Source organism: Lactuca sativa, chromosome 8, assembly GCF_002870075.4.
Source record: "Lactuca sativa cultivar Salinas chromosome 8, Lsat_Salinas_v11, whole genome shotgun sequence".
In the NCBI taxonomy this organism is placed as follows: domain Eukaryota; kingdom Viridiplantae; phylum Streptophyta; class Magnoliopsida; order Asterales; family Asteraceae; genus Lactuca; species Lactuca sativa.
Genome location: NC_056630.2, coordinates 154195720 through 154203189, shown reverse-complemented (window position 1 = coordinate 154203189; position 7470 = coordinate 154195720). Strand labels below are relative to the sequence as shown.

General features: G+C 35.6%; 1 long non-coding RNA gene across 1 annotated transcript; it reads left to right on the top strand.

Moving 5' to 3' along the window:
* Positions 1 to 1961: 1961 nt before the first annotated feature.
* On the top strand, positions 1962 to 3082 carry LOC122195444 (uncharacterized). The gene is made up of 2 exons (XR_006185721.1): positions 1962 to 2580; positions 2710 to 3082. It is a non-coding gene; the product is annotated as an uncharacterized LOC122195444 (long non-coding RNA).
* Positions 3083 to 7470: the final 4388 nt, after the last annotated feature.

Sequence of the window (7470 nt, the reverse complement as noted above, 5' to 3'; positions counted from 1 at the left end):
CACATGTGAAAAAAAAAAAAACAATACAAAAGTGACTCCTTTCACTGTAAAAAAAAAAAATTGCATTACATCAAACAGTTGGTATGCATCATGTTATCCCAATAATTGCTTCCATACAACTCGAATACTTTGGTGCACCAAAACCCAATTACAAAATAAAATGGAGAAAAGGTTAGAAAATGGTCAAGATATTACATGAAACTATAGAATGAAACCTAATTTTCACTTACCTACTGCTTCAATACTATTATGTTTTGATTTATTGCAATTTAGAATAACATGTATTAGAGAGGAAAGTGAAGTTAAAAGTATCAAAATATGAAAGAAAAAGAGACATGTTAATGTACCAATTGCTATAGGGATCGCAACTGTAAATATCATGCCACTAATTGCTCCAAGAAATTTTGAAATTGTTGCTTATCCGACCAAAAAAATCTTGATATTGAACATAAGGGGGAAGAGGGTGAGCACATGAAGTAGTAGATGGTCGATCTATAAGACATGGGATAACTGGAAAATAAAAGGGTGGCTGTGAAGTGCCTTAATCAAATCCTCAACCGGATCACATGGTTGGGAAGGTGGCTGCCAAGTTAACTGTTATTGGCATATGGAAGCAAATAATCTACGCGGCCAAAAAAGTTTGAACATGTTCATAGTTATAGGTATAAGAGAATTAAATCACTTTGTCCCTGACTTTTTGGGATATCAGTTTTTTTTGGGGGGATATCAGTTTCAACGATTTCCAATTTGAATTGGATTATTTACGAATGGAATCGGTAATTATGGAATGTTGGCTGATTAATTGGGATACGAATTGATTTAATTGTGGAAGTGAATGTGAGTGAGTGGGCGGGAAAAGTAAAGAGTAGATTGATGGTGGAATTACATGTGGCAAGAGACAGTACTTATAAGAGGGCATATATATATATATATATATATATATATATATATATATATATATTAAAAGTTAGTTTTCAACAATTTAAACTATTAACTATATATTTTCATAGTCTTGATTTTTCCATCAAATATGACATTGTAATTTTCCTTCTACGGATAATTGTGTGGAATAATATTTTTAAGAGTAAATTACTGAAATCGTCCCTGTGGTTTGATAAAAATTGCACTTTTGGTCCTTAACATTTTTTTTGCACTCGGATCGTCCCTGTGGTTTGATTTTGTTGCGTTTTTCGTCCCTATGGTTTAGTAAAAAATGCATGTTTCGTCCCTAACTTTATGTATGTAAGGGACGAAAAATGCAACAAAATCAAACCACAAGGACGAAAACTACAACAAAATCAAACCACATGGACGATCCAAGTGCAAAAAAAAATGTTAGGGACCAAACGTGCAATTTTGACCAAACCACAGGGACGATTTCTGTAATTTACTCTATTTTTAATTACATAATATCATAATGTACATATTAATTATCACAACAAACCATAAACATATTATCTTTTAGCAATCTACTTTAACTTGTATAGTTTATTAATGATTTATAGCATTTTAGATTGCTATTTAATAAGTTTTTGACCTATAATAAAGTATGATGTTATTTTGTGTATAAAACATGAAAATCATCAAAACTTCAGTAGACACACATGTATTCTCTCTCAAATATTAAAACAGTAAAAGAGAGGCCGTAGAAACTCACTTTCGTATGGTGAACGAGGCTCGTGGTGTGAAACTTGTCGTGAAAATTGTTACGTGACGTTCCCTTTTCTTAAAACGAACCACCGAATATATTTATATTTCCTAATACATCAAAGGGTAGTTTTAGTATTAATTGTTAAGTATGTAGTGGTCTTTGTTAAAATAAATAGACTCTAGGGTTTGATTTTGCCAAAATCATACTTCAGGGACTGATATTGCAAATTATTCTCAAGACGGGGGTTAAACATGTGCTTTTGAATCTGATTTGGAGCACCAGGACTTATTTTGTTAGGGTTTTCTGGTGGATGGGCAATTCTGTTTAATTTAAATGTAGGTTTGAGTTACCCTTGACTTTTGACTGGGTCAAAATCGAAACCCGATTTCTGATTGAAGTCTCGATATAGTCGATCAAAAAGGCTCCAACAGGCGTCGTGTTCAAACGGACGATGGAGAAGGAACGGGAACGAAAGCAATGGACGAATACAGTGAGAGGGGAAAACACGAAGGCTCGCAGGCACGACTTCGTTGCTCGACCACGAGAAGGTTCATCTCCGGGGTTCGACTAGACTGAAGAACGAAGGGAGAAGCAGCGGATGCGCTCTCCTCGGTCGTCTGCTAGGTGCGAAGGAGACGAATGGATTGGCGACGTGTGCGATTGTCTCTGGGGTTTGACAAAGCCGAAGAGACGGAGAAGCAGCGAAGCTGCTGCGGTCTCGGTGGGGGCAGCGATGGGGCGATCGGCGGTTGAGAAACGAGGTCGATTGAAGGCAGTGGCAAGTTGGATCAGTGAGTAGTGGTGGGGAGGTACAACTGATCTCCAGGGAGTCCTCGTGATTTCCATTCTCGTCTTCAGCAGTAGAACACAAAGAAGGAGCAGGGCATTTAGGTGATGATTCTTCAACAGGAAATGAACGGGATCAACAGGTATGACTTTTTGTTTTGTTTTGACAGAAATCAATAGATTTAACCAGTGGTTTTAGGTGGGTGTTTGTTTGATGTTTAACAAAATTCAAAGGAGGAACAAGATGGATGTTTGGGTTTGCTTTTTCACAGGATTCGATAGGGTTGTTGCTGTTTAACAAGGGAAATAGGAAAACAGATGAGGGAAAGGGGTGTTTTTGGCTGATGAGGTTCAACAGGAAAAGGGGAAGGATGGGACTGTCTTGGCCGGCGACAGTCACCGGTCTTCTTCTTTATGTGGCCGACGATCAAGAGGAACCGGAAGGAGGGCTCAAGGGTGAGGGAGACGTATACTCATGGTGTACCAAATTATTGAAAATGATATAAAATCTGATTTTTCCCAAGATTTAGTAGATTGTAATTGATTTTAGGTGGTACAAAATCAGATTCAAAAAGATATCTGTTGTAAACTCAAATGCATTGTATTTTTATTTCTTTATTTTGTGATGAAATCTCCGATTCTCGATTTGTGCGCCATTAAATCGTTTCGTGAATTTTTTCTGAAAATGTCTGTCGATTGTCTTGGTCGTTGTGATTTAAAAAATGCAGACATATTTCAATTCTGATATAGAGACTATGTCAATTAATTTTTAATGTTTCGCGACTAATAAGATCAGATTCGACCGGTTTTACAAATTTGATTTTGGTCGAGGTTGAAAATATTATAAAAATATAACAAAGTAATAAAAGCGTTGTCTGAATTCAAAAACAGTTTACAAGACTCGTAGCTATCCCAAATGAAATAGTGTACAGTTTGTTTCGGAAAAATCAGATAAATACTGATTTTTGTAACTTTAAAGAGGTGTAACTTTCTTATACGACCTCCGTTTTGGGCGTTCTTTATATCCACGAAATCAGGATAACATAATCTATTCAAATTTATTATCTGTAATTCTCAAATATACTTAATGCAAAAAATTTATTTTTAACGCCACAATTAGATTTATTTTTTGTTGATTTTTGATTCAATCTTCAACGATAGGCGGTTTAAATAGTTTGGGATGTTCTAAAAGAAATTATAAATATAATATATTTAATATACGTTATAAACATAAATTTAAACACAATTGGTCATTAATACCTAACGGTTCGCGGTGGTTTGATTGCCGAACTCAAACTGGTTTTTACCAATTTTACATTATCCCCCTGTTGAACGGAATTTTATCTCGAAATTCAACTTGTAGATAAAATATTATAGAACAGTTGGTGGCATTTTAATTTCTTTTGATCCGTACATAATCTTTCTAAAGTCGATTTAAGTTGCTTAGCTCTAGGTTAGATAACTTGTCTAATACATGACTTTACCACAAGTCACAACTAAAATAGAGTATATGGAACAAGATCAAATCAAATATTATATAGGTTCTCGAGTTTACATATAATTTAATGGTGTGCACTTTCATAAACATGAAACATTAGTGTGGTTTCCTAGTATACTTCGTTGAAAGGTATCACTACCTGAATAGTGGAAAGTGGGAGACTTGGTCAATCTGTGGACCACTACCTGAATAAAAATCGCAACCACTATGTTTTTTTTGGGTATCTTTGGTATAAAGTCCACCAACACTGGTTCCCACTTTTACTTAGATATTACTTTATCATTACGCTAGTCTTGTGTGTTTCTGACACTCTGCATTTGGTACAAGTTTGTTATTTGTCCATTCAATTGGTAATCTCTACTTTCATGCATGTTCATAAAGTATCACATTCCGTCATCCATAAACTTGACTTGTTTGTCCGGTCTTCATAGAGCTTCACTCGTGAAGCTTTTCATTCTCAAAGTCTCGAGTTAAACTTCTCGGATTTGAGTTGTAGGTTGTGAATGGATATTCATAGTTAATATTCGTACCCAGTGGGGTTTGGTACCTTCTTTTCGACTCGAGACATTTGCTATTGTGTCAATATAATTACAATGATAACGAATCTCACACTTCATGATATCAACAAGTTTCTCATTTATGTCATCCAACCAAAAGCATGGGTAAAAACCTTGCCTTAATTTATCTATGTGCACCTCAATCCTTTATGTACGTGTCATCGTAGATGAACAAATTCTCTGTTCTTTAAGAAAGGTAGGATTGCTGCATTATACCATAATTGTTCCAACATCTGGAATATATCTCTATCTTGTCTTCCCAGTTTGACTTCGCTTCCTTTGGTGTCTATACAGATGGCGATTAGGCTACATTAGAGAAGTTCCTAATGTAATCATTGGTAGAAGACATCATACATTCTTTTCTTGTTAAAATTCCAATGTTCATTTCTCGGGAAGAAGTCTTCACTTAAACTTCCACATTTGATTAAATCCTTCACATTTGATTACATCCTTCACAAGGTTGCTTGAATCATGGTGAGCTGAGAAGTTCACAACAATCCATCGTCCGATTTTTAGGGTAGGAAGGAAACTTTAGGTTTTTCTCCGACTTATCGTCATAAATGACCATGGTTTTCTTGTGGAGTTGGCTTAGTCATACGGTTTCCTTGTAGTACAAATCTAGACACAATGGGGAGGTAGTCGATTAATACTTATGATAATGGCAAAGCTTTCGCTCGGAATTGGTATGAAGTCTATGAGTAAAGATGGATTGTTCATGGTTACTTTATCATTTAAAGGGGGTCGTATAATGACTTGACGTGACACAAACAAAATCGTGTTATATAGACAATGATATCGGACTTTCATTGACATACGCACAACATTGACGCGACAAACATCATTTGGTAGTTGTTAGGATGAAGTATATTAAAATTTTGTGAGTAGATTATCGACAGTTCCTTTGTTATCTCTATTATACAGGTTTTCTCCAAACTAATGGGTTTATGACTCATAATAGGTTTAACTTTAGGCCTCACAAGGATTTCTTTGCATATCTTAATTAAAACTACTTCAGCATATGAGTGTTAAATAAGAAACACACCAGTTACTACTGATGTCTCTTGGATTTCATTCCTGTTTTGATCACGATTTCTCTGACTCGAGCTGTCACCTCTTGGTTCTTTAGTCTTAGGTAGTTTCTGTCAAAATGACTATTTTCACCATTTTCATAACAAGCTTTTCCTCTACCAATGCTTGTTCTAATTACTGCATTTTATCTCTTGGTAGCATGCTCCTATGAGCATCACCTATGGTGCTTCTCAAGTTGTGGTATAAGCAGAGTAGATGCCCATGATTTACACATAATAGTTCTTCTCGAAAAAATTTATGTTCTTAAAAGTGTAGGTGACCTCTTTTTAAACTTGGATGGTTAAAACATAAGTCGGACGATTCACAACTAAACGAAATGGAGTGATTGAACACCTAAGCCGAATTCGAAATGATTTGCGAAGGTGCATAATTTTACAAGGTATTCATGAGATGTCTAACAGAAGTATTCGTAGTATATTATAGCCGATAAATTAGCATTCCGAGATAAACTTCAGACATTATTTATGTTTATGATACTTATAGATTCATGAGTATTTGAGGTGAATATTCGCTAAGTATTTGTAAGTGCTCATTAAAATTTTCGAGAGTTCTTAAGTGTTTCGAATTGTAATTTCCTTATAATATTCTGGATCCCAAGCGTTTTAGTCTACCAAAACTTGAATCCAAGCTTGATTGTGTATCGGTTCAACCATAATTAAACATAGGTGATCAGTCTACATCTAGTTGTGGTTCGGCCCACGTACAACCAACTTAGTTATGGTGTTTGACCTAAAACCTTGCATTGTATTGGCATTCGAGGGATCGAGTTTATATAACTATATATTTGTGGGTTAAGGAATATATTTAAACTAAGAGAGTAAGCTCTAGGCTATAGTCGCACTTTTCTAAGGAAGTACTAGTTTACTATAGCCAATAGCTCTGATACCAATCTGTGACACCCTCAGCCGTTGGCGGAAGCACCGAGGTGTGTGACATAAATCAGTGATCACAGTTATTGAACAAACATTGAATAGTACAAATATAATCTTCTATTATTAATGAAATAGAAACCACATTGATAATGACAATTGCTAAATCGTGACACACACCTAATAATTTGACGTTTACTACTGTATAGTATAATTAATAGAAAGTCTTCTGAGCGAACATTTCCGACCTGCTAAATATTTATCTTATTTAATTTGGGAACTGGCACGTAACTAGTGGGGGCAAACTCCTCCCACATACAAATTGTGTTTTCGTACAAGAACAAGGGTTCATATAAATAACTTATTAATTGTAAGTTATTAATCTTTAATCAGTCGTGTCATGATATTAACTAAGTGTTATCAACTTAATTTTTGGTATTGACACTTGTTGTATTGAGTCACAAGCTATCCCACTACATACAGTCTCTTTAAAATAGTATAAGTGGACAAAATCTCCATATACTATCATATTTCAATCATCTACAGTAACAACAGTACATTTGGGGTCTAAAATGAGGTCATAACCGTACTATGACGAACGCCTCCTGGAAAGTTGAGTTGAAAGCCCATCCCACTTATTTGATGATGTGATAAAAGAATTAGTGAAGGAAACGCCAACGCCCAAACTCGACTCGTTAGCCGATGGTTGTAGCTAGCAACTGGTGGCAGGATGTCAACCCGTATAAGTATGTGATCCTGAACTTATACTTGATGTTCCTCGTTCCATACGAATTAACGGTTATGACACATAGGACGTTCCGCTAAGATGTACGGTCTAAGCACTATTACAAATGTAGCCCATGCAGCTTAGGAAATGATCCTAACTCATAAAGCTTTTAGAAACGGACGTAGTTGTAGCACCTGGTTCTTGGTACGTAATCTTTTATTTAATTCTTTGTGCATTTTGCATCTTGGCCTTGGACTCGGCGAGTCAAAGGATCGACTCGTCGAGTAGAAGCG